This window comes from Pinus tabuliformis, chromosome 7 (assembly GCF_031772625.1).
Source record: "Pinus tabuliformis cultivar Carrire ecotype Pingquan chromosome 7, CPIR1, whole genome shotgun sequence".
Classification (NCBI taxonomy): Eukaryota; Viridiplantae; Streptophyta; class Pinopsida; order Pinales; family Pinaceae; genus Pinus; species Pinus tabuliformis.
This window is the reverse complement of record NC_142293.1, coordinates 1,270,704,981-1,270,722,950: the sequence shown is the minus strand read 5'-3', so window position 1 is coordinate 1,270,722,950 and position 17,970 is coordinate 1,270,704,981. Positions and strand designations below refer to the sequence as shown.

At 36.4% G+C, this 17,970-nt stretch overlaps 2 pseudogenes; both read left to right on the top strand.

Annotated features, from left to right (window-relative positions):
* Window positions 1-6,538: 6,538 nt before the first annotated feature.
* Window positions 6,539-17,970, top strand: part of LOC149252077 (putative galactinol--sucrose galactosyltransferase 1) — a 33,839-nt pseudogene continuing 22,407 nt past the window's right edge.
* LOC149252079 (NF-X1-type zinc finger protein NFXL1 pseudogene) lies at window positions 12,446-15,421 on the top strand (annotated as a pseudogene).

Below are 17,970 nucleotides of genomic sequence, written 5' to 3'. Positions count from 1 at the left end.
AGATCTGGAGAAATAAACGATTTTGATGTTTGAATCTCTACTGAGCATAACTTTGTAATTATGGCTCATTTTTCATTCTTTAGAAGATTTTTCATGCCATTAGAGATGATTATATTTCCTATTTTACCTGCAATACTCCTTAATTCAACTTCCTTTCCTTCCCAAAACAAATTCAAGAAAAGTTCTTGAAAATTAAAATTTATCGTCCCTAAAGACTGTAGCAATTCTAGTATAACATCAGAACCACCCATTGAAATGGAAAATATTGGACTATTCAATACATATTCCCCCATGGTTAGCTTGATATTATGGAACTTTCCAGATAAATTTATAGTTCCTCCATTTAAAACCATCACTTGACACTCTAATGTTGGATAAAGGAAGTAATTCAATTCCTTGGCTATCTTACAATGAATAAAATTATGGGTACTACCTGAATCAATAAACACTAAATCAATCAACACTATTACCTTTTTCTTCTTGATATATCATTCTAGTTTGAGAGTTTGAGGAGTGGTGATTCTTGTCAATGCATTACAATATATGGTCATATTCATTTCTTCTTTCTCTGGGGTTGGCTACTAGTGTATATCCTCCTCTTTTTATGTTTCTTGTCCCTTTTCTTCCTCCTCTACACAATCTATGCAAATTAATGTTTTATCAACACACTTATGACCTTTAGTGTATTTTATATCACAATTGTAACAAATCCCTTTAACTCATTTTTCTTCCAATTGTTGTGGTGTTAACCTTGTAGTTTATAGAACACTACGAGTAGCAACACCTCCATATTTATAGTTGTGAGTGGTAGACTTCCTTGTTGCCATAATTTTTCTTTCAACTTTTCTTTGCACCTTGAATGCCTTCTCCAATGAATCAGGTTCCCAAAGGCTAGCGTCGTGTTGGATTTTATCCTTTAAAGACCCTATGAAGACATCAATATTCTACTCCTATAGAATATCAGTTACCCCAATATTCAATTCCTGGAAGTACTCAATGTGCTTTTCCATGGAAACCCTTTGTTTGATACTTATCAATTGGCTAAAGAAGGTGTTTCCCTTTGTATCATCACAATGTGATATCATTTATTCCGTAAAAATTGATTGAGTGAAAAGTGGTTTACAAGAACAAAAAAGTTGATACCATACAGAGTGATTGGGTTCTAAATATAATGATGAAATGTGTACCTTTTGTGTGTGTTTCACATCATGGAGATAAAAATATTACTCCATCTATAGTATCCATGTTACTAGATCATTTCCATCAAAGTTCCTCCTATCTATCTTTCGAATGTGGTGGGTCTTAAACCCAAAATTAGAGTATCTAAAATCATAATTCATGTTTTTTTGTCCTTATCATGATTTTCATGGATTACCTTGTCACCACTACGAATTTGTTCTTGTAGCAACTTTTTCAAACCTTTATTCAAACCTTCCATGTCTACTTTTAAACCTTCCATTTCCCCTTTTAAACCATCCATGTCTCCTTATATTTTGTAACAGCACCCTCCTAGGTCTACCCGAAGTAACCATGCCAACTGGGGTAAATATGAGGAGATATGCTACTACAATCATATTCGACCTCCAATGTCACCTTAAGGAAGTGGAGTGACGTAACATCACCTACAGTCATCCAACATCATCAACAAAACCCCTAGGAGACAAGTCAGCCACTCAAACAACTCATCCCTGTGTGCCGTTGCTATTCTTCAACTCTTAGGCCGCAGTCACTCTCATGAAATGGGAAAGAGAGTGACCAGAAACCCAAAGTCACTTTCACAGGCTAGCCTGCTAGCAATTGTGGTCAAAATTGCTAGTTTTGTGCTAGCGACCTTGGGATTTAAGCTACTTTTTTAGCCCAAAATACTGACCTCTGCCCAGAACTTGTTGTAACTTCTAGAATTCATTAAAAACATAATAAAAATGTTGATCAATCACAAATCACCCTTCAGAATAAGCATGAGAATTCCCAATCAGAACTGACATTTTTTCAAACACTTGGCATCAATGCAACCTACAGGTCTAGGATACAAGACAAAACATAAATGACTGAAACAACTCATGAAACATAACCAACAAGATCAACTCCTTCTCCATTGAAATACTAAATCATCAATTATGTCTTGCATCCATCCATTTGACAGTTACAAGTAAATATATGAAATAACGATGACATGAACCAGTCTCTCAACTATGCTTATAACCAAAATAAAACCATATAAATATCATAGATATGAAAACCATTAAATCCACATATAAATCAGCGTAAAAGTGAGAGAACTTAGCTTTAGTAATCATAATCAAATCCGACCAGGTACAGCTCTTCCATGTACCACCCGACCATAGACATGGCTGAACCAAATCTCTCTTTCATCCAGTCTACCCCGTGCCATATTCGAAGCATGAATGTGGGATCTAATAGAAAAACCAATCGAAGCACAACCAAGGAAATCCAGAGGTTAAACCACCTCCACCCTCATCAATCCATGATCATACCAAAGTCGGTACTCCGATCACAACCGAAATGAACTTGGAATGCCATCTGAAATCCATCACTATCCTTGAGGAATTTTCCATCTCCTTGTCTCTCAGGCTTTACTGCAATCCAAACCCAGATCACTAGACCCTAAATCGCGATTTCTCCCATAGGATTTACCGTGTGTCCCACCAGACCCGGTCAAGGGATTTATAGGCCTTTGGGAATGAACCTTGAGACCACCTCCACCCTTGATTCTAAAATTCATCTAAAAATTCCAAAGTTACAAAACCGAAATAAACATCCCAACATGCCATTTCATTTGGAAAAAGGCTAGGCTAGGTTGAAAACCATTTTCATAACTAGAAAAAACCATGCCACCGACAACAAGAGAACCATACACCAACACGCAAAGTTATGCATGTCCACACTAGCTAGGAAATCACACATGCAAAATGTTACCTGCAACTATTCTTGCTAAAGCTGCTTGATACTGCTTTCCTTTCCTTGTTCCTTGCTTTCTTTCCCTTTCCTTTCCTTGCCTTCCATTTCCTTTTCTCCAAACTAGAGTGCTCCAAGAAAAATCTAAGTGACTAAGAGAGTGAGAGAGAGAGAGAATAATGAGAGAGCTCCAAACTCAAACGTAACAAAAGCTTAACACTAAGCAGCCTGCCAACTGATCCTCATATGCCTTTTTATCAATGAGGCCTATAATTTCTTCATTTTCCATTATTTTCCTTTATTTTCCTCCTCATGTGCAACCTGTTACCTTTTACCTTCCTTTTCTCCTAATTTCCTTTATTTTCATAAATAAATGTTCCAAAAATGCCTTTTCTCCTTTTAATGCCTTTGCCTTAGCCTTTGCCAATTTTCCTTATCCAAAATGCACACATCCAGTGATTCCCACAAGGATATCTTTACACAAAATTCATCTTGGAATATGTGTCCCTTACTTGTGGTATTGTTTTCCTTTATTTAATTTATTACATGAAAATTTTTCCAGGGCTATTACAGAACCCTCCCCCTTGGGGAACAACATCCTCAGTGTTAAACTATACCAATACCTCAGCAAAACCACTGAAACAACACATATTGCCCATGGAGATTTATAACATAGCTCATTGCAATAGTTACGATGAAAGACCTGCTCAAAATCAAAACATAATGACAATATAACCTGATAACAAGCATATCACATATTGGATGTTTATAACACAAGTCATTACGGTATTTATAATAACCACATGTACACATATGCACATTTTATAAACCAGAAAATAAAGGACATGATTAGCATATCAATCAACAAGGGATTCCATAGGATCACACCTCCACCCTCAAAGTAATACCAGGATTCACCTCCTTCCTATGAAGTCTAGAATCCACCATCACAGTCAAAGTTGCACCTAATTTCCAGCACTACAATCATGTACCACTTGTCCTCTCAGTGAATATTTATTGACTCATTGTTATAGGGCACACTCCCAATGTGCAGATGATTCCATATGGGAATGATAATTACCAAAACAAATATATCTGTGACCTTCCCTTCTCTGCTACATAGTTCGTTGGGAAATCTGGTCACCCCCTTCTATGCTGTCAGTCACCTTCCAAGTTCCCTGGAATCCCCTAACTCAGGCGATCCATCCCTTGGAAAGGCTTCCTCAAGTTGGAAGATCAAACAACCAAGGCATATGCCTACCCCAACCATCATACCAGTCATATAATGCTCATGGCAATCAATGGACACTATTGGGTACCAGTGTCCCACAATGGCCCTACTCATGAAGTACTTTACCAACATATTACTGAATGTTCCAATTTCTTTCATTGTTGCTGCCAATTATTCCAGTTGATTTCAACCACCCAATTGGGAATGTTCATGTATTCTTGTTCCAAGCATATAATTTCCATTAGATTTAAATATATTGAAATAACCTCAAATCATACATGATTTGTAGTTTGTCAATAAGGTACACTTGCAATTATGTTCGCTTCCTGTCACAACAAGACAAAATAATTGTTTGATCAAAACATCATGGATACACATATCACATCTAGTTAGCTCAAAACACAACCATCATAGATCAACAACATAAATCACATGTAACCATCATGAACCAAAATCATAGATCACATATAATCATCATAAACCATATTCATAAGTCACATGCATAATAAAACTAAAATAAAATTTTGATACTTATCCTTTCATCAATCCTTAGCATCTACCTTTGTGTTTATTCCGTACACACTCAAGATTGGTTGCCACACCAAACAAACACCCAATGCCTTCCCTTCAACGATGTGCACATACACATAGTGTGCATCACACACATATAACTACACATGTCATACCACACCATGTAATACATGCATCTACACCAGTGCCATATGTACCACATGTACACTATACTACCTATACACTGCAACCACTTGCACAATGTGTGTACAACATCACATGTACACAACACCACTTACACAAAGTGTACACAACACCACCTATACACTACACGATTGTACAATGTGTACACAATACCAAATGTACACAACATCACATGCATGACATGTGCATGACACCAAATGTACATAGCATCACATGCACGACATGTACACAACACAACATGCATATAGCCCCACATGTACAACATGTACACAACACCACATGCTCACAACACCACTTGTACAATCATGCACATAACATCATATGCATAGAAAATTTTAGGGGTGAATCTTAGCCCAAAGGTGAAATTTAAGGGGTTTTATATTTTGGAGGGGCGAATTTTTTATATTACACCCATTTTCTATAGTTAGCTCAAAATTTATTTAAAAAATAAATATTTATTACATTTTAGCCCAAAAAAATAAAAGGCGATAAACAATGCAAAGCCCGATTCACCTGATTTGGCAGATTGGATTTTCTTGCAATCACCCGATTTTGTTGGTTGAAGGTTGGATTTGGTTGTAATCACCCTGATTTCCTGGTTTGCAAATCGAAAATTGAGGCTAGAGTTGAATTCAGGGGATTCTCCTATATAAGTTATATAATCTCCATTCACGCAAGTCGAAAAATGGCATACAACCTCCACAGTGCCTTCGAACTTACGAAAGATGCTGCTTGCACTATGGGCTTGCTTACATAGTGGTATTGATCATCCTTATGATATTATTGTGGAATGAATAGGTGTAAATGGAAATGGGACGATAGGTGGGGTAGGCTTCCTTATGTTCCCATTCACCGATTGATGCAGAACCTAACCCTTAAAGAGTATGCTAAGAGTTCTGACTAGCTAAAGCCCTAAGTTTTTTCTATTCAAGAGAGATTTCTATGAGCCTCCTCTAATAGAGATTCTTTTAGTTGGGTAGCGTTGTGCAAGTACCGAGAGGGGCTAGAATTAGCAACTATGAGCTTGGATCAAAACAATAAAGCGTTCTCCTCGAACCAGTGGAGAGAGTTGCTCAGACTGGATTCACCACTCTACATTTATTCCTAGGCACATATTTCTTATCGGCAGTGTCCAGGAACAGGTGCTTTTGGTTTTCAGAGTGGAAAGCCTGATCATGATGGGGTATCTGCTAACTCTCTTTCCGCAAGAACTTTTTCAGTTATTGTTAATGACTCGTTTTTTACCTAGAGACCCAGTCACCATTTGTACAGGTCATGACTCATTTTCGAGCAAGAGATATTTGTTTATAGACAATATATTAGAGAAAAGAAGTGGATTCACGAGTTTTACACAGGTCATGACTCATTTTCAAGCAAGAGACTTTGTTTTATAGACAATATATCATAGCAGAGAAGATTCAAGGAGACCATACAAGAAATCCATATAAACCTCACCCCTATATTCAATCAAATTCATCTGCATTACTGTGTTATGCTCTGCAGGTCCTCTCAGTGATAAAATTCCTTTAGTAGGAAGGGGGTTTATTTTCTCTTCAATTCACACCTAATACTTCGTTGAAGGGGTGTCTATAATTTCATGATAATTTCATTGTTATATCTCACAGAAACATATAAATTTACACGTGGAGAGAACTCCGAGAGATGTGAAAATGACAAACTCCTGGTATTTCTATCGTGGATAGACAATTGATGGTGTTGGGGAAATGTGTTTTGTCCAACGTTCATGGGAATATCACCTTGACCCCTGCATCAGGGGTGGGAATGGTTAACAATGCGTTTTTGGGAGTTTGTCAGATTAGAGCATTAGTCATCATATTTTTCCTATTGGGCAGCTCGAGTGAGTTCTGCAAATATTGCCTTCAAGATTTGGCATTTTTTATTTTAATATGCATGTGTATTTATTTTTTGGGTTTGATATACATTTCTCAGCAATGGTATGAAATTTTTATTTTATTTTGGGTTGGGATTCCCTCTATTTTTGTGAATTTGATAGTGTATGTTTTGTCTGTGTTTCTGATCAGCTTGTGGGTTGGTCAACCTTTTGCAGTTGGGTTTGTTTTCAATGCTAATGAGAATAATGCTTTCTTTCTTTGTCTTTTGTGATTTGGGAGGTAATATTGAGGGAGGGGTTGTGGACTAGTTTTTGATTTCGAGTAGGCAGACAGATCATGGTTCAAATCCTATCCAATGTTTATTAAGATCCACATGATGACCTTGGAAAATGATTCATATTGATCACTTATGGATTTTCAATGATTATAGCTTGAATGATGGAGATGAGGCACTCTTTGAATCTTCTTGATCAAAAGGATTTTGGAAGTTTCTCAAGCAGGTATTCTGTTGCCTCTGTCTACCGTGAAGAGAGTGTAGATTAGCTTTTGTGTCTTTTATCTGATTTATTTTAGTTTTTGAGTTTTCATTTTGATACAACCTTATTCGAAAGGGTTTCAATATAATTTGTGCCCATTTTATTGTCATTCTTGTGGTTTATTATTTTTTAGAACTTTGATAAAGTTTAGTATTGGTAATTCCCGACAGTTGTGATATTTGGGTAGGTGAAAATTGAAATTCTAACAAGTATATGTGAATTAAGCACTCTTATTTTCACTCTATGTCTGTTGGTTTTCTCTCACCTCCTAATAAGGAATCTACAATGATCCAACATCGTTGGTAACATTTTCCTCTGCATGCAATTTTTTTGTTGCGACTAATGAGAATGGGAAATCCTCAGCAATAAAAGAGATTTTCTATCTGATATCCATTCTAAATTCTAATGCTTTTCTTGATTCTATTTTCTTGTGTTTTTCTTGTGGGACATGGGTGAAGGTTTGATTATCTATTGATTGTGATAGTCATCATGTTGTTTTACTTTTTAGTTTGAGGCTTTTTGTTTATTGATTTTTATGGAGCTTCTCCTCGCAATATTTTTATAATTGTTATTACAAGGTTTTGATTGGTTGTTTGTGTGCATAAATGTTGAAGGTTTGATTATCTGTTGAGTGAGATAGTCATCAAGTTGTTTTACTTTTTGGTTTGAGGTTTATTGATTTTATCAGGGTTACTGATTTTGATTGAGTTTCTCCTTACAATTTTTTTATAATTGTTATTGCAAGTTTTTGATTGGTTGTTTGTGCCCATAAATGTCTTAGTGATGCAGGCCACTTTTCATTTGGTTTTCAAGGAAGCTTGATCTTCTTTTGAGTAGCCTATTTTCCAGGATGTTTTTGATGCCTTTTTCCCGTTGAGGCTACTGAAATATATTGTTTTGCAGTTTTTATGGTTTTTTGTGGGGGTGGGAGTTTTATCTTCTTTTCAGTAGTGTAATTTGTAGTTTTGTAGGTTATATTTGGTGTTTTATTGGGACTAGAAAATTCAAGATTCTCCAATTCGTAGAATGGTTATTCCTTGCAATGAAATTGTTCATGGAAAATTGTTGTTTCTGAAGATTAGGGGTTCAAAATCAAGCTTAATTTGAAGGTTGTTTGTGCTGTTAACTTTTTTTATGTGGCTTTTTTGGGTTAACCATTTGATAAATTTTACTAGCTTTTTTTGTTAAAAAAAAATGTATTTGGGTTCTGTACGATCTTAAGCAATAGAATGCTGTGTTTGCTTTTGTGGTTTACATATTTTTGGGGGAACATGATCTTGTCTTGAGAAGCATAACTACATTTTCTTTTGTGTTTTACAACTTTTTGGGGGAACATGATCTTGTATTTAGAAGCATAGCTACATTTGCCTTTGTGTTTTACACCTTTTTTTTGGGAGAACTTGCTCTTGTATTCAGAATCCTAACTCCATTTCCTTTTGTGTTTTACACTTTTGTTTGGGGAACTTGATCTTGTATTCAAAAGCCTAATTTGAAGGTCATTTCGACTATTAATTTTTTCAATAGTCTGAGAGTTTACATGATCTACTTATGTAAAACCCAAAGTAGTAGAATGCTAGTATTGGAATCTATCGTTTTATGTTTTTTTAGCTGTAGCAACATTATTTGGTCAAGAATGAGTTTCATTAATATCTAAAGAAACTACACGTTCATGTATGATAATAAACACCAAAATGATATTTGGATATCTTGTTTTTTGGTTTCGAACTTTTAATATTTTTTTTTTAAGGACATACTGAATATTACATGCTTAATAATGAAATAAAATATCATGTAGGAGACTACTGTATTAGGATATATTTTCTCTTCAATTTGGATGTTTTCTTTATCATCAAGACTGGGTTTCATTAATTTATTGAAAGTGCATGCTTAAGTATATGAAATCCTTATTATCAGCGCGTTGTATTCAGAAAATGTCAACTTCAATGTGCACGGAGTTTATAATGCATTCTGATAGTACAAGAAAAGCACTTTTTGGGGACTTTTTTGGTTATGTTGATCACAATTCTTTTCTATGGGTTACGATGGATGGTTTTATATGTATTTTTGCAGAGGCCTCCATTTTATGTCTTTATTCGACTTCAAGCTTTGGTGTATGGCACAGAGGATGGGCTCCTATGGGAGAGATGTCTGATTTGAGATCAATTGTTTCTAGTTGAGGGTAGTGAAGGTTCACCTTTGATCACTTGTGTGGGCAATGGCATTGGAGAGCCAAAAATATGTATTGTTTTCTTGCCACTACAAGAAGGATATTTCGGAGCAGTTTGGCAAGAAAATGAAAACAATGAGCTTGAAATATGTCTGGAAAGTGGTAAGAATTGCAGGGATTATGAATGGTATAAAATAAAATTCTTAATATGACTCAATTTTCAATTCCCTGGAGTAAAATAGACATTCTGATTTTCTCTTGAATTTACTTCGTATTTGGCATTCCAGGAGATCCTGCTGTTGAGACAACTCAAGGAGTTTATTCAGTTTTTGTTGGTGCTGGAATAGATCCATATGAAGTGATTACTAGTGCAGTAAAGTGAGAACATTTCCATGTTTCAACTTTCTTATTTAATTTCATCTCTTTTGGAACTTTTCAGATTTCAGTATCAATGTTATATGATTAACATCAATTATTGATAGCGCAGGGTTGTTGAGAGGCATTCTAAAACTTTCTTATTTAATTTCCTCTCTTTTGGAACTTCTCATATTTTAGAATCAATGTTATATGATTAAAATCAATTATTGATAGCGTAGGGTTGTTGAGAGGCATTCTAAAACCTTTGCCCATCGTGAAAGAAAGACGGTAATTTCTCATGGAATTGAAGCTTAGTTCTTTCCAATGGTTTTTGAATTTGTTCTCTGTGTTAAAATGTTTAGCTCACCTTGACTTTTAATTGAGAATGATGAATATCCATGTGTTGTTTTACTAAGTCATTGTAAGTTCTCATTGGTTCTCTGTAGTCTTATGATTTGAATATTTCTCTTGCAGTTACCTGATATACTCAATTGGTTTGGGTGGTGTACATGGGACACATTTTACACAGATGTCACAACTGAGGGTGTAAAACAAGGTTTAGAAAGGTATATTATTTAGAAAGGTATATTATTTTTCTTGCCCCGCTTTTATGTTCTCTAATCATATATCAACTCTTTTCAAGATGTAGTTACACTGTGACCTTATCCTAAGTGTCCAGTTCCAAATGTTTGTGATTTGTTTGTATTTCTTGAACAATCTAGAGAAAGGGGGCATCCCTTCAAAGTTTATACTTCTTGATGATGACTGTAAATCTGTTGAAATGGACTCTAATGGAAAGCCTCGTCTAGTTGGCAATACAACAAAGTAGGTTTGACCTTCTTTTTTCTTCAAATATGGTATTTGAAGACAATAATTCATCTCTTTTTGATATCTTACTAAATCTTCTCTAAATATGAAGATAATTTCCTTTTTATTCTCAAAGTTCTTATAGTCTAAAGATAATTTCATTTTGATGCTCAATTTTATAGTGGAACTCTAAACATTCTATGGGCTCATAATTCAATTTTGTAAATCAACTGACACATATAAAAGATAATTATAAGTTTCTAAAAGATGGAAAGACTAGTAAAAGATAAAGGGATCCTTCTTTGGGCCTTAGACACATTGTTACAGAAGCAAAGAAGACCCACAATTTAAAGTAAGCTACCTTAGCTGTCCATTAGGAATTACTCAATTATACTCCTTATTTATCTATATGATCCAAATCCTTCATTCTATCACTTTCCTCATGAATTCATAAGCTGCATTCTTTGTTTAGTGATGAGTCGATATATTTATACTATCATTTGTATATGCAGACTACTTTCTGCCATAGTTGATTTGGCATGCTACTTTGTTCTCAATTTATATTCAATTTTTATTATTCCAAGTACACTTATTTTTGGCATGCTATGACTAGTTACTGGGGAGGAGTGAAGCCTGACGATTCTAGAATGGAGCATTATAATTCAAAATTGTCATTCTATATTCAGCCTGATGGGATTCTTCTTCACAAAACAGACGAGGCATTGGAATGCATAAAATTAAATGGATTGGGATTAGTCCATCCCAAAATTACGTTTCAATTTTATGACAATGTCCACTTGTATCTAGAAAGTTCTGGCATTAATGGTGTCAAAGTGGACATCCATAATATTATTGAGACATTAGGTGCAGGGCATGGTGGTCGTGTTAAATTGGCCAGCCATTATCATCAAGCAATGGAGGCTTCTATTGCTCGAAATTTCCCTGATAATGGGATAATTGCTTGTATGAGTCATAATATTGATGGTCTTTACAGGTCAGTGCCATAGAATTGTGTATGCTTGCTTATAGTAAACAAACAATTTGACCAATCTTTTCTCTCCCTTGACCATAACAGTAACAAATTTGTATTGAATTGTTTATATAGTTCCAAACAGACTGTTGTTATAAGAGCCTCTGATGATTTCTGGCCAAGTGATCCTACATCACATACCATTCATATTGCTTCTGTAGCCTACAACAACATTTTCTTGGGAGAGTTTATGCAGCCTGATTGGGATATGTTCCATGTAATGCCCCTTATAATATATCTACTATCTGTACTTCCAAGTTTATTTTCCAAGCTTCAAGTCTACGAACAATAGATGATTATTATATATTTAGGACGATAGACTTTTCTTTTGAATCCATTAACCTCACAATTTTGTATATCATTTTTACTAACTTATGACACACGTCTAATAACTCTATCTTTATTCTTGTGATATCTGTCGTTACACCTCTCATTTCCACCAACTCCATTTTCATAGCTTAAAACTCTACGAGCGAGTCCCATGGCTGCGATTTTGTCAGGTATAGCCAAAAACAAGGTATTATTTGCTACGCTTGTTGTCTTCGATGGACTCTGCAATCAAACCTCTATACATAATGCAAACCAGGGAATTCTTGGGAAAGATAATGTTGAGAGTATCGACGATTGTGATAATGATAGGCGGAATGGGGTATCCATCCATGGACAAAATTATACAAATGAGGACCCCATGAATCCCTCGTTTGACAAAATCAACTCACACAATCTATAGGTCAGTAGAGATGAGAAATGAAGGGTTTCAGGATTAGGATGATGGTGAAAGACAACCAAGATTGGAGGGAGAATCTTCTTCATCCTCCTTTGAGCTACGACTCTATGTCAACAAAGCAAGATAGTAGGGAGAAGACAAATTTGGATAGATCCAGTGTACCCAAGCTGGTGTAGACAATTGAATAGAAGCTTAATAAAGGATTTATTAAAGGTTGACTGTATGATATGCTACGAAATATTTGGATGATCAGTGAAAATTTGGTCTTGTGGTAGCTGTTATGTCATTTTTCACCTGCATTGTGTAAGGAAATGGGTAAGAGCTCCATCCTTTATATATTTGTTTGCTGGGCAGAGTCAGGGTTCCAACTGGAGATGCCTTTGTTATCAGTCTATGCAGCTTTCACTCTCAGATGATCTTTGTTACTATTGTTTTTGTGGGAAGGTGCAAGAGCTAGAAGTAGAATATTATATCACTCCACATTCATGTGGAGGACCATGTGGGAAGCCACTTGAAAAGGAAAAGAAAACTCCCAATTGCTCACATAAATGTACTCTCCAATGTCATCCAGGGACTTTCCCACCTTGCTCAGTAATGCCCCCCCCCCAACGTTTCCCGTGTGGTAAAACAACAATTACAAGGAGATGTTATGATCATAAATCAATTGAATCACATGGACAATGTTGCAAAAATCCTCTCAAATGTGGAAACCATTAATGTGACAATGTCTACCATGAAGGCCCATGTAATTCTTGCAAGGTTCTAATAGAATCTTCATTCTTTTGTGGGGAAAAGGAGGAGATGATACTTTGTGGTGATATGGAGATCCAAGGGGAAATAGACTGGAAAATTGGTGTATTTGCATGTAAGAACCCATGCATGAAAATTCTTTCTTCTTAGAATCATAAGTGCAACAAGATATGTCATCCTGGAGAATGTGGAGAGTGTGAACTATCACCTAGAAAGGTCAAATCTTTCCCCTGTGGTAAAACTCAGCTGCAAAATCAGAGGAAGAGTTGTATGGATAGAGTACGAACCTGCTTAGAGGCATGTGAGAAGATTCTTCCATGTGGAATTTTTTTTTTTGTATAAATACATGTCACCATGGGAAATATCCTCCTTTTTTTATTTTTGTTAATAAAAAATGACGATGTGGATCATCATCTAAGACGGTCCCTTGCGGGAAGACCATGGTATCCGTGGACGAGAATGATGAATTCACATGTGAAAAGTATTGTGGACAAAAGAAAAATTGTGGTAGACATAGATATAGTGAAATATGCCACCCTCTTGCAAATAGAGGGCATTCAATTACTCATTCAGGTGATTAGGATCCACATTTATGTCAAATTCCTTGTGGGAAAAAGTTGCAATGTGGGTAGCATTTTTACCAAGAACTTTTCCAAAGTGGCCACTATCCACCCTACCTTGAAACTATTTTCACTGATATTTTTTATGCATGTGGGAAGACCTCATTTTCTCCTCCAGTCCCATGTGGAACACCCATTCCTTCATGCTCATATCCATCCTCCATTCCTTAGATATGTGGCCATCCTAAGACTCATGATTTCCATATCAGGGATTTCCCTCCTTGTAATATTCTTATTGAAAAAGAATGTGTAGGGGGTCATGTAGCTCTGAAAGGTGTGCCATGTGGTTCTCAAGACATTAGATGCAACAAGATCCATGGAAAACCACGAAAATGTGGAATGCATGTGTGTACTAGGACATGCCATCTACCTCCATGTGACTCAGTTTCCAAGGAAAATTCATCATCAGTAGGTAGAATCTCATGTGGGCAACCTTTTGGAGCTCCTCAGAGAGATTGCAGGCATACTTGTACTACTTCATGTCACCCACCTCTTCCATGCCCTGATACTAGATGTGAATTTCTAGTGACTATTACTTGTTCATGTGGTCGATTGACTACAAAGGTCCCATGTGATGCTGGAGGCAACAATACCAGAGTTGATCCTGTCTTTGAAGCCTCTGTTCTTCACAAATTTCCTGCTCCTCTTCAGCTAGTGCAGTCAAATTCAAATAGAGTGCCTCTGGGCCAGAGAAATATTGCATGTGATGAAGAATGTCTAAAGTTGGAGAAGAAGAAGATTTTGGCAGATGCTTTTGACATTTGCACAACAGTTGATCTGCCAGGGGTGAATGAACAAATTTCAGAACTTTTGGTTGAGTTGATCAGGAGAGAACCACAATGGGTTTCAGCTGTTGAGGAAAGGTTTATATACTTGGTTTTGGTGAAAACAAAAGCTTGCTCAAGTAGCATTCATGTGCATGTTTTTGGTCCTATGGCAAAGGAAAAAAGGGATATGTTGAGACATCTTGCAGAAAGATGCACCCTCTCCATATATTCAACTGGATGGGAACCAAAAGGTTTTTTGGTCATATAGGCTACATAGAAGTGAAGATCCCCATACATAGCATAATGCCCAAAGCGTCACTTCCTACCATAGGGGCGGTGCAAGACCCACCTTTCAATTTAGTTGTAGATATGGATCCCAGGCTCCTCCTTGCGTTGTTTGATTTACCAAGAGAACAAAAGTGAGTTTCCTGATTTTGACATTTAGAGGTGAGTGTGAACTTGTATGGCTGAATGACAAGAATGCACTAGCCATATTTACAGATCCTGTGAGGGCTGCAATTTCTCTTAGACGTGTGGATCATGCTTCTATATATTGAGGTGTTATTGTAGTCCCTCATAATGGTGGATTAACCAACCACAATGCATGGGCAACAAAAGATGGGACATCAGAAAAGGCTAATGCATGGAAAAAAATTAAAAATGAGCAATAAAGTGTGTGGATGGAGGATTCATGGGGGAGGATTGGTCAAGTGTTGAAGTATTGAGGCCAGTTTGGCAATTCTAGAGAAATCCTATTTTAACAAGAAGAAATCCATATGGAGCTCTTGAGAAATATAATGCAGGAGAGACTTCATCAACTAATGTAGCCCAACCATCTTCCAAGCCTCTAACATCTATGGGTTCCACTGAAGTTTCATCCTCTCAAGAGAATCAAAATAAGTACTTTTCCAATGAAGTGAATGATTGGGAGAAGGATTTTGATTAGGCTATTTGGTTTACTGTTTTTATTTGGTTATATAGCTTGCAAGGAGAAGCAAAACATTTTGTCTCCCTTTGGTTTTGGTACAGGATCTATAGTTTAAATGTTTCAAGACTAGCTAATGAGTTTTAGAATTTTAAATTAAGATGTAGTAATGGGATACATTCTTACTCACCATTCTTTTGAGATGGGTTGACAATTTCAGAAGAAGAACACAATTTGGTCCATTGAGTCTTGTTTTCTTGGTTTACATCAATTTTACAATAATTGTGGAAAGTACACCTGTACACATGGATTCCTATTATGATAAATGTATTGGTTTTTTAGAGTCGATTCCCTTGATTTAAATTATGGATACAAATATTTTTTCATGCTTAACTGCAATATATTATGCTTTCTCAAGTAAAATAAACCTTTATTTTGCGATAAAATTTACCATAAATAAGATACACTAATAGTTTTACCATTTTAGTATTTAATTTATTAAACTTCAAGTTAATAGGGTAACCATTTCCAATATTAGTCCTGAAGTTTAACATTACAATTTTGTTTTTGGTTATATACTAGGAACTTTCAAACAAGCTTCAAAGCCATGGATGTGCTTGAATTTTGACATGATTTTTCATCTAGCCTTGGGAAGGAACTCTAATCTCCAACAGTTGCCTACTATAATTTGTGATATTGCTGATGTCCATGTATTAATGGTAAAGGCTCTAGGAAAATAATGTTGTTACAGGATTCCACAAGGAACATTGGGAAACTAAGTCTAATATCAAGTTGTCTCTAGAAGCTCTTGAACCTTGAGAAGCTTGGAATTCTAAATGAGGAGATTTGAATTCTAAATTGAGGTTCCTGTTGTAAATTTTTTCAAGTGATTGTTTCACTCTTGGGTGTTGCAATGGCAAGATTAATTCCTGAGAATTATATGGGCAATATTTCTTCACTGGTCCTAAGAATTATTTGGGAATATTGCTTCACTGGTATAATAACATTTCAAACACTAAAAATTTCCAACCTATTTCAGCAACCTCACACTGTCTCATGTGTTGTCTGATTGTTGCAGAAATACATGCTTGGGAAGTAGAGACATAGAGAAGTCAACGTTGATAGAAGTAATGATGGTTAGTAGATTTCTAAATTGGAAATTTAAAATCATTGAAAAATTTTATGGTAGTCACAGGATGCTTCCATTTATCATTGTTGCAAGTTACACAACTTCACCTATCCATTTTCTCAAATAAGAGAGATTCATCCCATCCCCATCCTCAAATTAAATAATTTTACCTCCTACCCTCACCTTTCACCCTCCAATAATAATAGGAATGGTTGATATTTTCAGCTCAAAAAATAACCTTTTGAATTACCTCTACATAGAAAATTATATTACCCTGCATTTCTACAAGCTCCTTGGGACCTTTGTAAGGACTTGTCTCAAAATATCTTTCTCACTTTAGTGGTTAGTAACCTCACTTCCTTTCCCTAGGTCCTCCTTGGTCCTCGGTCAAGAATCTAAAAACATTCATGGATGAGGGCCCAGTAGAGAATGCTTCAACCCCACCAGGGAATGGAAAAGCCCAAGTCTACAAGCCATTCCCTGTAGTGGCACCAAGACCCTACCTAAGATGACACCTTCCACCCTTAACCCCACCTCCACTCTTCTCCCACCCTCAATGATCCAGGTGGCTCTAGAGATACACACAGAACAAAAAGGACTCAGGAAATCTCAAATATCAAAGTGTTTTGATTATTCTCGAACCAGGACTGGAGCGTAGATCTCGTCGTCCTAATCGCCGTAGTGTGAACGGTTCATCAAATTGAGTCCGTATGCGAAAGTTAGAAGTAGTCAAAGTTGGGTTGAATTTTCGATGACCGGGTAGGCTTAAGGAGGTCACAATTTAGATAGAAACTGACCACCAGATACTAGCCAACTAGGGCCAGATTCTGGGCGAATTTCTGGCCTCGTTAAAAGGACTCCTTCAGCTTAAAACATGAATTTTTAAAACTGCATATTTTTTTATATTAATTAAAAAAAATATAAAAAAGGGGGGTGAGGGTCACCAATCTCACCACCCCCCAACCTTCATTACTGCATACATATTAATGGTGGAGTGGTGGGCGACAACCCCCAGCCCCCTCCCACAGAACTCTCAACGCACATATACGGGGGTTGGGCGAGCCGTTGGGGCATCGACCCAATCACCCAAACACAGAACTTTAACAATTAAAATGGAGGTGGGTATGGTGGGTGGGCCCGACCCAACCGTTAATTATTTTTTTTAAACAAAAAATTGTTATAAAGTTTAAAAATATTTTTCAGTTATGTAAAATGGGGGAGGTGGGGTTTGACCGCATGACCTCCTCCATATTAATCGTATCCCCAACCAACTGCCCTACGACGAATTCGTTGAAGAATCCGCTTACACTTTTTTATTGAAAATGAAGTTTTCAGTGTGGTCAGGCAGATGGAGGAACCAGGAGTGGGCACGAATTTTGAGACAGGATGACTCTGTGCACGCAGTTCAAGGCAACATTTTGCAGGAGGGCCAAATTTTCAC